Genomic DNA, 16,392 nt, shown 5'->3' on the forward strand with positions numbered 1-16,392 from the left:
TTAAGTATAATTGGGATAAAATGATTCCTAGTTGTGATTTTAACATAATTGAAATTTCAGTTGAAAGGTTTCTGTGATCATAGGGGAGGGAAGCATCTAGGAAGCACTCTAGTTCATATGAGTGAAAGTGAGTTTTTGTTTTTGTTATTATTGTTCTTCAGTCTATTTCTGGGCCCCGGTGTCACATTGATTTGCCTTCTTTTGTGTTTTCTTGTGGTTGATTAAATTCATAGAACTTGTTCATTAAAGAGACTTTATAATAGTCATTGTTGCCAAGTTGGGGTTGTAAAATTGATTTGAACTTGTATGATGTAACAGGATAAGGATAGGTTCCAGGTTAGGGTTAAGATAAGTATGAATACTCCGGTAACTGTACACCTGTCTTCCTCTGTTACCTACCCTTCAATTAATCATTTCATATTATTCATTATTTCGGTATTATACAGTATAGGTATTGGGATGTGCAATTGTTTTGTTCGTTCTCATATTGTACTGATCAATGATAAGCCGTTCAATGGATTACTGATTTGAATATTCTGAGTAGGGAGTTACTTGCTGATGCAGAAGGAAGACGGCACATTCACCGAGACTTACTCATCAAAGTGTGCAATTTAGAGTTCATCATTTCTAATGGAAGATATAATTAAGCAATTAGACTACCGATTAATGGGGCACTAATGCATTCCCTTCTCTGTTCATCTGCTAATTGTTTTAATATTAAGTCTTAACATGGGGGTTGAGGTATCCGTTGATATTACAAAAACGACTTGCAATAGATTTCTTGATTGCTATTTCATATAGTTTTAAGAATTTTAATATTCATGTAATTTTAAGGGAATTTGTATTTCTATTGAGTTTTGGAATTTGGTTTTATTGCAAAAAGGGTCCTTAACGTGATATATTGTTTTTACTCATAGGTAAGTGTCCAAAATATTATCTGATTTTACTTCCCATTTTGTCAATAAATGAGGTACTGTTGTCGTGTGGACACTTGCTGTCTCAGTGTGTATTACAGTAGGTGTACTCAGCTTCGTGACAGTACAAATTAATCCTGACTTAATCCTACAATTCTACAGGGAGACAGACAGGTGCAGAGTATCCAGAGACAGGGACACGGATGTAGGCTTCAGCTCACAGATGTAGGTTTCAACTCACAGCCTTTGGCCACAGATAATGTAGAGATGATCCCTTCAGCTCAGACTTTGGCTACAGATACTGTAGAGATGATCCCTTCAGCTCACAGACGTTGGCTACAAATAACATAGAGATGATCCATTTAGCTCACAGATGTTGGTTACAGATACTGTAGAGATAATCGCTTCAGCTCAGAGACGTTGGCTACAAATACCACAGAGATGATCCATTTAGCTCACAGATGTTGGTTACAGATACTGTAGAGATAATCGCTTCAGCTCAGAGATGTTGGTTACAGATACTGTAGAGATGATCCCTTTTTTATTGTATATTAACGATATGAAAGATATTTGTTCTTGCCTCTTTTTCTTTATGTGGATGGCTCTACACTTCTGGTGTCTCACAAAAGTAAAACTGTGTTTGAGAGCATACTTAGCACAGAGCTTACTAACATCAGCAAATGGCTTGGAGATAATGAGCTATCGCAGCACTTAGGGAAAACTGAAGCAATTATTTTTGGATCCAGACCTAAATTGTGTAGGTCGTCTGAAATCAGAGTGGAGTTAGGGGGGTGAGGTGCTGACTACTAAAACCTCTGTTAGCTACTTGGGATGTATCGTTGATGGAAGCTTGGGAGGTGTGAGCATGGCCAATAAGGTGCTAGGGAAGGTTAATGCCAGGACTAAGTTTTTGGCTATAAAGTCCAAGCTGCTTGATAAGGACTCCATGAAAGTGCTTGCTACTGCCCTCATTCAATGCCATTTTGACCATGCTAGTACTTCCTGGTTTGGGGGCTTATCTAAACTTATGAAGGGTAAGCTCCAGATAGCCCAGAATAAGCTGATCAGGGTAGCCCAGAATAAGTTGATCAGGGTAGTATTGAAGGTGAGTCCATGTACTCACATAGGCAGGAGCTGCTTTCAGGAACTAAACTGGCTGCCTGTTGAGGCTAGGGTGTCCCAGATTAGACTAGGTTTTGTTTACAGGAGTATTTATGGTCCTGCGCCCAGATATCTAAGTGATTACTTTCCTCATGTTAGGGATGCACACAATCTAGGTGTTGCACACCAGATCAGGTGTTGCTGATGTGTGCTTATACAGGTTCAGGAGTAATGGTGGGAAAGGTACTTTCTTGTATACTGGAGCCTCAGAGTGGAATGAGTTGCCTCTGCCTATAAAAAGTCCTCTCTGGACAGCTACAAATACTGTAGAGATGATCCCTTCAGCTCATAGACTTTGGATATAGACACTGTAGAGATGATCCTTTAGCTCAGACTTTGGCTACAGATAATGTAGAGATGATCCCTTCAGCTCACAGATGTTGGTAACAGATACTGTAGAGATGATCCCTTCAGTTGACAGGCTTTGCCTACAGATACTGTACTGATGATACCTTCAGCTCACAGACGTTGACTACAGATACTGGAGAGATTATCCCTTCAGGTCACAAATTAATGTTACAGAAACTGGGGAGATGATCCCTTCAGCTGACAGACGCTGCGTACAGATACTGTAGAGATGATCCCTTCAACTCACAGATGTTGGTTACAGATACTGTAGAGATGTACCCTTCAGCTCACAGACGTTTGTTACAGATAACATAGAGATGGTCCCTTTAGTTTTCAGATACTGTAGAGATGATCCTTTTAGCTCAAAAACTTTGCTACAGATAATGTAGAGATTAGATATTTAGTTTACAGACAATGGTTACAGACACTGTAGATTTGATCCCGATTTGATCCCAAGGAGAGTGTCACAAAAGTCAGAAGTAGCATTCAATTAATCACTTACCTTTGATGATCTTCATCTGGTGGCACTCCCAGGTCTCCATGTTAAACAATAAATGTTCTTTATGACCAAGTACCTCCTTTTTGTTCGTGCATTTTGTCCAGTAATCCGAATGCTTAAGGCGCGTGCTCTAAGTCCAGATGAAAAGTTTAGAAAAAGTACAATAAAAGTTATTAGAAACATGCCAAACGATGTTTAAAATCAATCCTATGGTTGTTTTTGTCATAAATAATAATATTTCAACCAGACAAAAGCTTCGTCAATAGGAAAGGAGAAACAAGAAAGGCGCGTTCCCGATCAGGCGCATGGCTGATGAATGGAAATTTCCACTGGCCACTGATTGAAAGTGCTGTAACTCCCTCATGTTTCAGAGTACAAGCCTGAAACAATGCCTAAAGACTGGTCACATGTAGATGAAGCCACAGAGCTTGTGACCTGGGTCCTAAGTCTTTGTTTGGTGGATAGGCTTTCAATTGAAAAACAGCCTTTCAAAATAATAGTACTTCCTGGTTGGATTTTCCTTGGTTTTTCGCCAGCCATATCAGTTCTGTTGTACTCACAGACATTATTGTAACAGTTTATGAAACTTTAGACTGTTTTCTATACAAATCTACTAATTATATGCATTTCCTATCTTCTGAGCCTGAGTAACAGGCAGTTTAATGCTGCCCCCTACCTACCCTAGTGAAGTTAAGCTGACAGACGTTGCCTACAGATACCATAGAGATGATCACTTCAGCTCACTGACCACGTCTACAGATACTGTAGAGATGATGACTTCAGCTCAAAGACTTTAGCTACAGATAGTGTGGAGATGATCCCTTCAGCTCACATACATTGGTTACAAATAATGTAGAGATGATCCCTTCACCTGACAAGTGTTGCCTACAGATACTGTAGAGATGATCCCTGCAGCTCACAGATGTTGGCTACAGATACGGTAGAGATGACCACTTCAATTTACATACTTGGCATCAAATACTGTAGAGATGATCCCTTCAGCTCACAGACTTTGGCTACAGATAGTGTACATTTGATCCCTTTAGCTAACAGATTTTGGCTGCAGATAATGTTGAGATGATCCCTTTAGCTCGCAGACGTTGGCTACATATACTGTAATGATGATCCTTTCAGCTCACATACCCTCACAGAGCTGGAACAGTAACCGGAAGGTCCCTGGTTTTAAGCCGACAAGGTGCCCTGATTTGCTCCAGGGGTGGCAAACTACTATTTCCAAAACTGTATAACAACACATTTCACTGCACCTATCATTGTGAGATGAACATCTACATTTCTGTTACTCTAATCAGAGAGTCTCTAGTCCCATCTACAGATGCAATCCTTTCATTTTTAAGTGCACAGAAGGAAAACAATTTTCATAATAAAAATATAAATTAACCAGCATAAAAGGAAGGACAGTAGTGCTTTTAAGTAATTCAATACTTTATTTTACAGAATTTAACCTTCGAGTCTCAGACCTGTCTAACCCGGGGGAGGGGGGCAAGGGTTCTAAGCTAACATATGGAATTGTTTTAAGAGGGTCATACTGTTACGAATCTCTTTTGGCCCGACAGTCTAGGGGGGATGGTAGTGAGACCCGTAACATAACTCATGTAAATTATAATAGTGACAAAGTAAAAGTGAACGAAATAACCACGACAACCGAAATAATACCGTCAAACTCAGGGTTTATTATAAACACACGGTAATGGGGGGGAGTAGGAAAAGGGGCTGAGCTGGACCCAAGGAAAGAAACAAATATGCAAAAACACCCCTAAGCTAGACTAGCCTATTTCAACAACAGCTAACTAACTAACCAAAAATACAGTGGGTGGTCCGCCCAGTTCTAACTAGTGTGTTTTAACAAAGTTTACCTACGGGTAGTGTATGCCCATGGGCGACTTGTCTTGGTTTCCCCTTTTCCCACCAGCAAACACCATAAGCAAAAACAATACTCACAGGAGATGACAAAGTGATTTGGAGGTGCTCAAACAAAAGAAGAGGTTAATTAATACACAAAGAGAGAGATCTACATACATGGCATTTACAAAGAGATTGTGCTACTGAAATCTATCAAGAACAGAGATCTACCAACATGGCATTACAAAGATTGAGCTCTCCTGAAATCTACAAAGAACAGCTATCTACCAACATGGCATTACAAAGATTGAGCTCTCCTGAAATCTACCAAGAACAGCTATCTACCAACATGGCATTACAAAGATTGAGCTCTCCTGAAATCTACCAAGAACAGCTATCTACCAACATGGCATTACAAAGATTGAGCTCTCCTGAAATCTACCAAGAACAGCTATCTACCAACATGGCATTACAAAGATTGAGCTCTCCTGAAATCTACCAAGAACAGCTATCTACCAACATGGCATTACAAAGATTGAGCTCTCCTGAAATCTACCAAGAACAGCTATCTACCAACATGGCATTACAAAGATTGAGCTCTCCTGAAATCTACCAAGAACAGCTATCTACCAACATGGCATTACAAAGATTGAGCTCTCCTGAAATCTACCAAGAACAGCTATCTACCAACATGGCATTACAAAGATTGAGCTCTAGAGCAAACAAATGATAGGGTTTTTAAACCAAGGGAAAGGAACTGTGATAGGGTAGGAAACAGGAGGAGGTGTGTCTTCTGATTGATGGGTTGATTGTTGACTGATTGGGGAGTGATGACTTTCACCTGTGAGGGGAGACGGAGAGAAAAGAAACACACAGGATACACACAGACACAGGATACCTGTATCCGTAACACTCCCACCCTTAAAAGAGCAACCCTAGGGATTGCGACCACAGTATTACAATTAATACTCACAACAAAATTAATACCTACAACAACAACAACGTCAACCTTGCCAAAACATACAAAAATCATTTTTACACACGAGACAAAGCATCTGCCAACACATTATCTGAACCCTTTTTGTGGCGGATCTCCAAATTATAATTTTGTACAATCAGCGCCCAACGCATAAGGCGCTGGTTCTGGTTGTACATTCGGTGGAGAAAAACTAAGGGGTTATGGTCAGTATACACAATCACTGGTAGGGCACTGGAACCAATGTATACTTCAAAGTATTGCAGAGCCAACAACAAAGCAAGAGCTTCTTGTTCTATTGTCGCATAGTTTGTTTGACATTTATTAAATTTACGTGAAAAATAACAAACGGGATGATCTACTCCACTCTTGTCCTGCTGCAGTAGAACAGCACCAGCACCTCTGGCACTAGCATCTACCTCAAGCTTGAACGGTTGTTCAAAATCCGGAGCAGCAAGTACAGGGGTACTACATAAGAGTGCTTTCGCTGATTCAAAAGCTCTCTTACAATCAGGGGACAACACAAATGGTCTTGCCGGACTGAGCAAATCAGTCAATGGAGCAACTACCGCAGAGAAATTTTTACAGAAGCTACGGTAATAGCCAACCATCCCTAAAAAGCGGCGTAGCTCTCGTCTAGTGGTAGGTGCAGGGAATGCAGTTATAGCCAAGACCTTGGCATCAACAGGGCGCACCTGTCCATGGCCAACCTCTTTACCGAGATAGGTAACAGTAGCCTTCCCAAACTCGCACTTTGCCAAGTTCAGGGTTAGAGAAGCAGCTGCCAACCGTTCACATACTACCCTTAGCAAGTCAACATGATCTGACCACGTAGACGAATAAATCACTAGGTCATCAAGGTATGCACTACAATTAGGAACGCCAGCTAATACAGAGTTAACCAGTCGTTGGAAAGTGGCTGGTGCATTTCGCATCCCAAAAGCCATGACTGAGTACTGAAGGAAGTTATCTGGGGTCACAAAGGCAGAAATCTCAGAAGCACGTGAAGTTAACGGAACCTGCCAGTAACCTTTTAAGAGGTCCAACTTGGTCACATACTTAGCAGCACCAATAGTGTCGATACAGTCGCCCAGTCTGGGTAACGGGAACGAATCTGGCATTGTGACAGAATTTACCTTTCGATAATCCGTACATAACCTGGACGTACCATCAGGTTTAGGAACCAGAATGCAAGGAGAACTCCAAGGGCTTGAACTTGGCTTAGCCAGGTCATTCTCCAACAAATATCTCACCTCATCCCTCATTATCTTCCTCTTGGAAGCGTTGATACGATATGGGTGTTGCTTGATAGGTGTAGCATTTCCAACATTAATGTCATGTTCCAACACATTTGTGCGAGTAGGAACGTCATTAAAGAGACATGGAAAACTGTGTAGTAGCCTCACAATATCATTAGCCTGTCCATCCGTTAAATGAACCAGACCTGACTGGATAGACAGCAGCATTTCTGAGTTGGGCAATCTAACACACTGCTGCTGAGTATTGCGCAACTCCAAGCCATCAACATCATCAATATGACAGTCCACTATCATCGCAGTAGTAGCAGAGGAGACAGCAGTACCTTCCTCTGTTTTTGAACTATCTAACTGTGTGATGGGTCGGGTGTGGTATGCTTTCAACATGTTAATGTGACACACACGAGATTGGCGTTTTCTATCAGGAGTTTGAAGCACATAGTCAGTTTCACTTATTTTCTTTTCAATTAAATAAGGACCAGAGAAACGAGCTGACAGTGAAGATCCTGGAACAGGTAATAACACCAGTACTTGGTCACCTGGCTGTAGTGGACGAGAAACAGCCTCTTTATCATAGTGTCTTTTCATGCTCCTCTGTGAGGAAGACAGAGCTTCCTTTGCAAGAGCACAAGCTTGGTGTAGGCGCTCACGAAAGCGACTAACATAGTCCAACACATTCTCATCTCTGGTACACAACTCTTGGGACAAGAACTGTTCTTTAAGGACTTTCATTGGTCCTCTTACTGTGTGACCAAACACTAGTTCAGCCTGGCTGAAACCTAGGGACTCCTGCACAGTTTCACGAGCAGCAAACAAAACTAGAGGAACTCCCTCATCCCAATCTTTCTCAGATTCCAAACAATATTTACGTAGCATAGACTTCAGTGTCTGATGCCATCTTTCAAGCGCACCCTGAGACTCTGGGTGATAGGCGCTTGATACACGGTGCGTAATTGATAAGGATTTCAACACCTGCTTGAAGAGCTTGGATAGGAAATTGGTACCTTGATCGCTTTGTACCACCTTAGGTAACCCGAATGTCGTGAAGAATTTTATTAAGGCTTTACTCACTATCGGAGCTGTAATCCTTCTCAGAGGAATAGCCTCGGGGTATCTTGTAGCCATACACATTATCGTTAACAAAAACTGGTTACCCGATTTTGTCTTCGGTAACGGTCCGACACAATCAACCACCACATGCTCAAATGGTTCACCTATGACAGGTATAGGACAAAGAGGAGCAGGAGGAATAACCTGATTTGGTTTTCCTGTTATCTGACAGGTGTGGCATGTCCGACAGAACTGAGCCACATCTTGTTTTAAACCTGGCCAAAAGAAATGTCGAAGGATCCGATCATACGTCTTTGTAATTCCTAAATGACCAGACCACTGGTGATCATGAGCAAGGGATAACACATTTTTTCGAAAGGCTGTAGGAATCACTATTTGGTAAACAGCATTCCAATCTCCACCCGCGTCAACATGGGATTTCCATTTACGCATGAGGAGATTACCATCAATGAAGTAAGCCACATTCTTCTTCTTCACCTCTTCTAACGAGACAACACTAGAAAAACATTTAGCAAGCTTGTTGTCAACCTTTTGGTTAGCAATCAGCTGCTCACGAGTAACTGGTAAGTGTATTGCATCAGCAATAAGTTCAACGTTCTTTAATTCTTTCCTGGGCTGTTTGTCAGAGGTGATCAACTTCTCAGAGGTATCACACAATCCATCCTCTTGATCATCCTCTTTGAACAGAACAGTGTTCGACAAATCTATCACGTCACCCTCTTGTAGTGCCTGAGCACGAGTGACAGCACAAGCGGGGAACACATGTGGATAACTCTGTGCCAACTCATTCGAGAGAGAGTGGTCACTTTTATCCAATACTTCCAATACGGGTACTACCTTTCCTCCGGCAATATCGTTACCCAGTATAAAGGTCACACCTTTCACTGGCAACATAGGACGTACCCCCACTCTGAATATTCCACTGATTAACTCAGAGTGTACTTTCACAAAGTGCAACGGCACTGGGACAAAACCCATTTCAATACCCTGCACTAACACACAGGAACCACAGTATGTATCGTCAGATAAGGGCAACACATCAGACAATATAAACGACTGCGCCGCACCAGTATCTCTAAGGATTTTAACCGGACGCTGAGACGCTTCGTCATTCTCTAGGGACACAAACCCCTCGGAAATGAATGGTTCATAACTGCGGTCGGGGACAGGGTCTTTCAAACTACAGTTACCCTTAGGCACCTGTTTTGTTGCAGACCTCACAACCGTACGAATTAGAGCAACACCTGTTGGCGGCTTGGCACGAAGAGGCATCCCTTGTTTGCGTTTAAGCAGGAAGCAATCATTAATCATATGTCCCACTTTATGACAATAGAAACAGGAACGCTCATTCTTCTGGCGTGCTTGATATACTACTGCGGGCCGACTAGGGCTAAAGGTAGGAAACTCAGTGGTTCTACTCTCAGTTTGAGCCGAAAACACACTCTTGTGCGTCAACACAAACTCGTCTGCCAACACAGACGCTTCTGCCAGGGAGGATACTTTCTGTTCGTTTAGGTAAACTACAATGCGTTCGGGTAAGCAATTTTTAAACTCTTCCAACAAGATTAACTCCCGGAGAGAGTTGAAATCAGTTACCTTACTAGCAGCATGCCATTTATCAAACAGATTTCCCTTGTCTCTAGCAAATTCCACATAAGTCTTACTAGAAGACTTTCTATGAGACCTAAATCTCTGTCGGTATGCCTCAGGCACAAGCTCATAGGCACGAAGAACAGTAGCTTTGACCACTTCATAATTCAAACTGTCCTCCAGAGGTAGCGCTGACAAAACCTCTTGGGCTTTACCAGTTAATTTACACTGAAGTAATAGGCACCATACCTCTTCAGGCCACTTCAATGCTACGGCTATACGCTCAAATACACAAAAATAGGAGTCAACCTCCGACTCTCTGAACAAAGGTACTAAGGCTATCTGCCTACTAATGTCAAACGTGTTTGAGGACACAGCAGGTGAGGACGGCTCACAAACAGGCACAGTAGGAACGAAGGCTAGCCTCGCTGTCTCTGCCTCCAGTTCCATCTGGCGCATTTTAAACGTCATCTGCCGCTGTTCTCTTTCTGCCTCAATTTTACACATCATCTGCCGTTGTTCTCGTTCTTTTTCTGCCTCAATTTTACACATCTCCAACTGGAGAGTCTCTCGCCTAATTTGGGCTCTCTCTTCCACCTCTAGTTGGAACTGTGCTAAACGGACATCCCTTCTGGCATCACCGTTTGACAGTGGGGAGAGTGGATCAAAATGGGACAATGTGGCTGGTGTTTTAGCCTCACCCTCATTATCAGATACCAATGGGCTTATAGGAGCAGTTACATCCCCTACAGGGTTAGTAGACTCAGGCAGCGGTAACACAAGCACCTGCTCTTCCAACAATACATTTAACACTAGCTGTTAACTAGTTAACTTCTTGACCATACTTGAGACGCAGACGTCTCAAGTATGCCCCTGGAAATGCAAATGCGCTACGCTAAATGCTAAATGTACTCGTTACAACTCAATCTTTGATCAAAATTCACAAGCAGGGTATTGAATTAAAGCTACACTCGTTGTGAACCTAGCCAGCAAGTCAGATTTTTAAAATGCTTTTCGGCGAAAGCATGAGAAGCTATTATCTGATAGCATGCACCCCCCCAAAATGCCAGCTCGACACGTAAACAACAGATTTTGCGGTAGCCGGCGCTACCCAAAACGCAGAAATAAAATATAAAACATTCATTACCTTTGACGAGCTTCTTTCTTGGCACTCCTATATGCCCCATAAACATCACTATTGGGTCTTTTTTTCGTTTAAATCGGTCCATATATACCCAACATAGCTTTGTATGGGATCTGTGTCATTCAGAAAAAATCATCGTTTTTAAACGCTGCGTAATTTTTTTAAATTAAAAAAGTTGACGATAAACTTTCACAAAACACTTCGAAATCCTTTTGTAATCCAACTTTAGGTATTAGTAAACGTTTATAATCTATCAAAATGATTACAGGGCGATGTCTTTTCAATAGGTCTTCACTTGCAAAAACAATGCCATCTGATATCTCCCTCAACTGCATCCGGGTGAAGACTGGGAAAATGGAGGTCAGATAGAAGGATTTTCCAACAATTAATTCAATTGAAAATTAGGACAATGGCGCCATCGTGCGGAATTTGTATGAATTGCAGGCAGATCGCCATTAAATTCTGTTCTCTTTTAATAACCGGTGGAAGTGACTTATGGAAATTATTTTTAGCTTTCAGAGAGCAGTTTTTCTTGCGTTTTTCAATGAAACACACAATCTGTTATAGTCACAGCCGTGATTTAACCAGTTTTATAAACTTCAGAGTGTTTTCTATCCACACATACTAATCATATGCATATACTATATTCCTGGCATGAGTAGCAGGACGCTGAAAAGTTGCGCGATTTTTAACAGAATTTTCGAAAAAGGAAGGGGTAGAAGTAAGAGGTTTTAACCTCCGCCTTAACTACACTCTGCGGAATCGATATTGAGTAATGGTCAGCCAAGGTCATTAAATCAACTCTACGACATTTATCAAAAACCTCCCACGAAGGATTATCCAAAAAGGACTTCAAATCAAAAGTAGCCATCTTACACTACTTCACAAGAGCCAACGAAAATAGCAAACACTAATGCTACTTCAGCTATGACGCTCAACACTGAACTATACCACTACAACAATCTACATGAGCGGCATGGGTGTCAGTAAAGACATATCCCGGATGAGCCCCCACTTATGTTACGAATCTCTTTTGGCCCGACAGTCTAGGGGGGATGGTAGTGAGACCCGTAACATAACTCATGTAAATTATAATAGTGACAAAGTAAAAGTGAACGAAATAACCACGACAACCGAAATAATACCGTCAAACTCAGGGTTTATTATAAACACACGGTAATGGGGGGGGAGTAGGAAAAGGGGCTGAGCTGGACCCAAGGAAAGAAACAAATATGCAAAAACACCCCTAAACTAGACTAGCCTATTTCAACAACAGCTAACTAACTAACCAAAAATACAGTGGGTGGTCCGCCCAGTTCTAACTAGTGTGTTTTAACAAAGTTTACCTACGGGTAGTGTATGCCCATGGGCGACTTGTCTTGGTTTCCCCTTTTCCCACCAGCAAACACCATAAGCAAAAACAATACTCACAGGAGATGACAAAGTGATTTGGAGGTGCTCAAACAAAAGAAGAGGTTAATTAATACACAAAGAGAGAGATCTACATACATGGCATTTACAAAGAGATTGTGCTACTGAAATCTATCAAGAACAGAGATCTACCAACATGGCATTACAAAGATTGAGCTCTCCTGAAATCTACAAAGAACAGCTATCTACCAACATGGCATTACAAAGATTGAGCTCTCCTGAAATCTACCAAGAACAGCTATCTACCAACATGGCATTACAAAGATTGAGCTCTCCTGAAATCTACCAAGAACAGCTATCTACCAACATGGCATTACAAAGATTGAGCTCTCCTGAAATCTACCAAGAACAGCTATCTACCAACATGGCATTACAAAGATTGAGCTCTCCTGAAATCTACCAAGAACAGCTATCTACCAACATGGCATTACAAAGATTGAGCTCTCCTGAAATCTACCAAGAACAGCTATCTACCAACATGGCATTACAAAGATTGAGCTCTAGAGCAAACAAATGATAGGGTTTTTAAACCAAGGGAAAGGAACTGTGATAGGGTAGGAAACAGGAGGAGGTGTGTCTTCTGATTGATGGGTTGATTGTTGACTGATTGGGGAGTGATGACTTTCACCTGTGAGGGGAGACGGAGAGAAAAGAAACACACAGGATACACACAGACACAGGATACCTGTATCCGTAACACATACCAATGATTATTTAGCTGTTTGACTTAGCATTTTAAGACCCCTTAAAGTATCAAAAATATATATAAATTATTGGATGAAACAGTTTGCAGTACTGCTATAAGGCAATAGAAATGCATTGAATAACAGATTCCCGACATAGAAGAATGGATAGTCCCCCAAAAAATCGAAAGGAAGCTTGTTCTGAAGTTTCTGTCCAATTTCTGAGAAGTATAAGAATGATCAGGAAAAAAATGCTATTATTGTTTTTACATGTATTTATCCCCTTTTTTTAGGCACTAAACTATCTCCATATTTACTTCCATTCAGTTTTTTAATAGGCACACAGACAAGTCTTGTGTGCTTTGTCTTCTAGAGCAAGATGGAGAACACCATTATGTTCATGAGAGACTCATCTTTCAATAGAGTGATCATAATAGTTTTGTAAGAAGATTTTCAGGATGTCTCATGGTCTGACAAACACTGCTCTAGCTCTGCCACCTTTCACCACGGATGTGGAAGAGCTATAACGGAGGATGTGGTGGATTGAGACGCAGCCCATGCAAAATAACAGATTTCTCTATCTTAAACAGCCGTGAAGGTTTTAAATGATATCACTGAAGCCCTGAACAAAAAACAGCACTGTGTCTCACTTTTTATTGATCTCTCTAAGGCTTTTGATACAGTTGATCATGCTATACTAAGGCAGAGATTGTCGAGTGTAGGTCTTTCAGAGCATGCAGTTGCATGGTTTGCTAACTATCTGTATGATAGAACTCAGTGCACTCAATTTGATGGGCTTTTGTCTGTTAAATTGTCTGTCTTTAATGGTGTGCCCCACGGCTCTGTACTTGGTCCTCTCTTATTCACTATTTATATAAATGATTTAGACAAAACTGCGCAACTTCATTTTTATGCTGATGATACTGTTATTTACTGTTGTGCCTCGTCTCTTACAAAAGCTTTCCAGAACTTGCAAACTGCTTTTTATACTGTTCAAAATAGCTTGTGTCAATTGAAGCTTATCCTCAATACTGACAAAACTAAACTAATGGTGTTTTCTAAAGCAAGAAGAAGACCTCTGAATCTTTCACCTATTACTACCTGTTAGGACAAGGAGATTGCGGTTGTAACCTCATATAAAGATATTGGAATTTTAATTGATGACGGCCTCTCTTTTAAATTGCATATTCAACAATTTACAAAAAATTTAAGCTGAAATTGGGATTTTATTTTAGGAATAAGGCATGTTTTTCTTTTGAAGCCAAAATGAGGCTAGTATCAGCTACATTTGAGCCTTTACTAGACTATGGGGATATTTTATATATGAATGCTTCCGCTCAGTGTTTGAGATCAATTGACACCCTTTACCAGGGCACTTTGAGATTTATTTTAAACTGCAAAACCCCACCACTGCACTTTGTAGGCCAGGGTTGGCTGGCCTTCTCTAGTCACTCGTAGGCTCAGGCACTGGCATACTTTCATTTACAAACCCATTTTGGGTTTACTACCTTTTTATTTGGGCATTTTTTATTGTTCTCGAAATGTGTTGGGTACTCTCTTCGTTCGCTGGACTTCATCCTGCTAACTGTTCCAAATGTCCGAACTGAATTTGGTTAAAGGCCTTTTATGTACTCTGCGCCATCATCTTGGAACGCTTTACACAATACTTTTAAACTGGAAGAACTTGTCCCGATTGGTATTTTTAAATTGTAGTTTTCCATGTTTGTCTGTAATTTTTGTAATGACTTGGTGCTGCCTATCTTGGGCAGGATGCTCTTGAAAAATATATTTTAAATCTCAATGAGCCCTTCCTGGTTAAATAAAGGAGAAATAAAATAAATAAACAGACTGATTTTGATGAGGATATTTACTTTTTATTTTAATTTGTTTTCCGTGTAGGCATGACCATTGTAGGCTAAGGGATGATTGGCATTTACTTAATCTGTTAATGAATTCTGCCATTAAAATGAGAAGATTCTATTGGGCTCCTGAGTGGCGCAGTGGTCTAAGACACTGCATCTCAGTGAAAAAGGTTTCCATTACCTACATCACATTCGGCCATGATTGGGAGTCCCATAGGGCAGCACACAATTTGTCTGGGGTAGGCCGTCATTGCAAATAATAGTTTGTTCTTAAATGTATATATATTGAAACCAAATGCAATCATGGTAAAACAGATACCAGGTCAAAAACATACTGTTATTAGCTTTGCCAGTATATTTGTATAAGTAATATTCAACTGAATATTTCTACGTCCAAACTCAATACACCAGTGACTATACCTCTCTAAATAGCCAATATCTGACACAACCTTTTTCTTTCTCACCGTATGGGCTTTAAATGTTTACTCCATAAGTGCTGTGAGTTTGCCAGACCTTGACTAGCTCGCAGACGTTTAATTTAAACTGGAATGTAACCAAATTGCTTGCAGACGTTACATGCCATGCGGAGTCAGAATTCATACATAAATAGGATTAGTGAAATACCATCCTGTAGCATCCACCCACGTTGTCTTATTCTGATTACCTGCTCGCTTGCTTGTTATTTATTGTCAACACAACACATACATGCACACATGTACATATACAGTGCCTTGCGAAAGTATTCGGCCCCCTTGAACTTTGCGACCTTTTGCCACATTTCAGGCTTCAAACATAAAGATATAAAACTGTATTTTTTTGTGAAGAATCAACAACAAGTGGGACACAATCATGAAGTGGAACGACATTTATTGGATATTTCAAACTTTTTTAACAAATCAAAAACTGAAAAATTGGGCGTGCAAAATTATTCAGCCCCCTTAAGTTAATACTTTGTAGCGCCACCTTTTGCTGCGATTACAGCTGTAAGTCACTTGGGGTATGTCTCTATCAGTTTTGCACATCGAGAGACGGAATTTTTTTCCCATTCCTCCTTGCAAAACAGCTCGAGCTCAGTGAGGTTGGATGGAGAGCATTTGTGAACAGCAGTTTTCAGTTCTTTCCACAAATTCTCGATTGGATTCAGGTCTGGACTTTGACTTGGCCATTCTAACACCTGGATATGTTTATTTTTGAACCATTCCATTGTAGATTTTGCTTTATGTTTTGGATCATTGTCTTGTTGGAGGACAAATCTCCGTCCCAGTCTCAGGTCTTTTGCAGACTCCATCAGGTTTTCTTCCAGAATGGTCCTGTATTTGGCTCCATCCATCTTCCCATCAATTTTAACCATCTTCCCTGTCCCTGCTGAAGAAAAGCAGGCCCAAACCATGATGCTGCCACCACCATGTTTGACAGTGGGGATGGTGTGTTCAAGGTGATGAGCTGTGTTGATTTTACGCCATTGCATTGTTGCCAAAAAGTTCAATTTTGGTTTCATCTGACCAGAGCACCTTCTTCCACATGTTTGGTGTGTCTCCCAGGTGGCTTGTGGCAAACTTTAAACGACACTTTTTATGGATATCTTTAAGAAATGGCT

The sequence above is a fragment of the Oncorhynchus clarkii genome, chromosome 23 (genome assembly GCF_045791955.1).
Source record: "Oncorhynchus clarkii lewisi isolate Uvic-CL-2024 chromosome 23, UVic_Ocla_1.0, whole genome shotgun sequence".
Classification (NCBI taxonomy): Eukaryota; Metazoa; Chordata; class Actinopteri; order Salmoniformes; family Salmonidae; genus Oncorhynchus; species Oncorhynchus clarkii.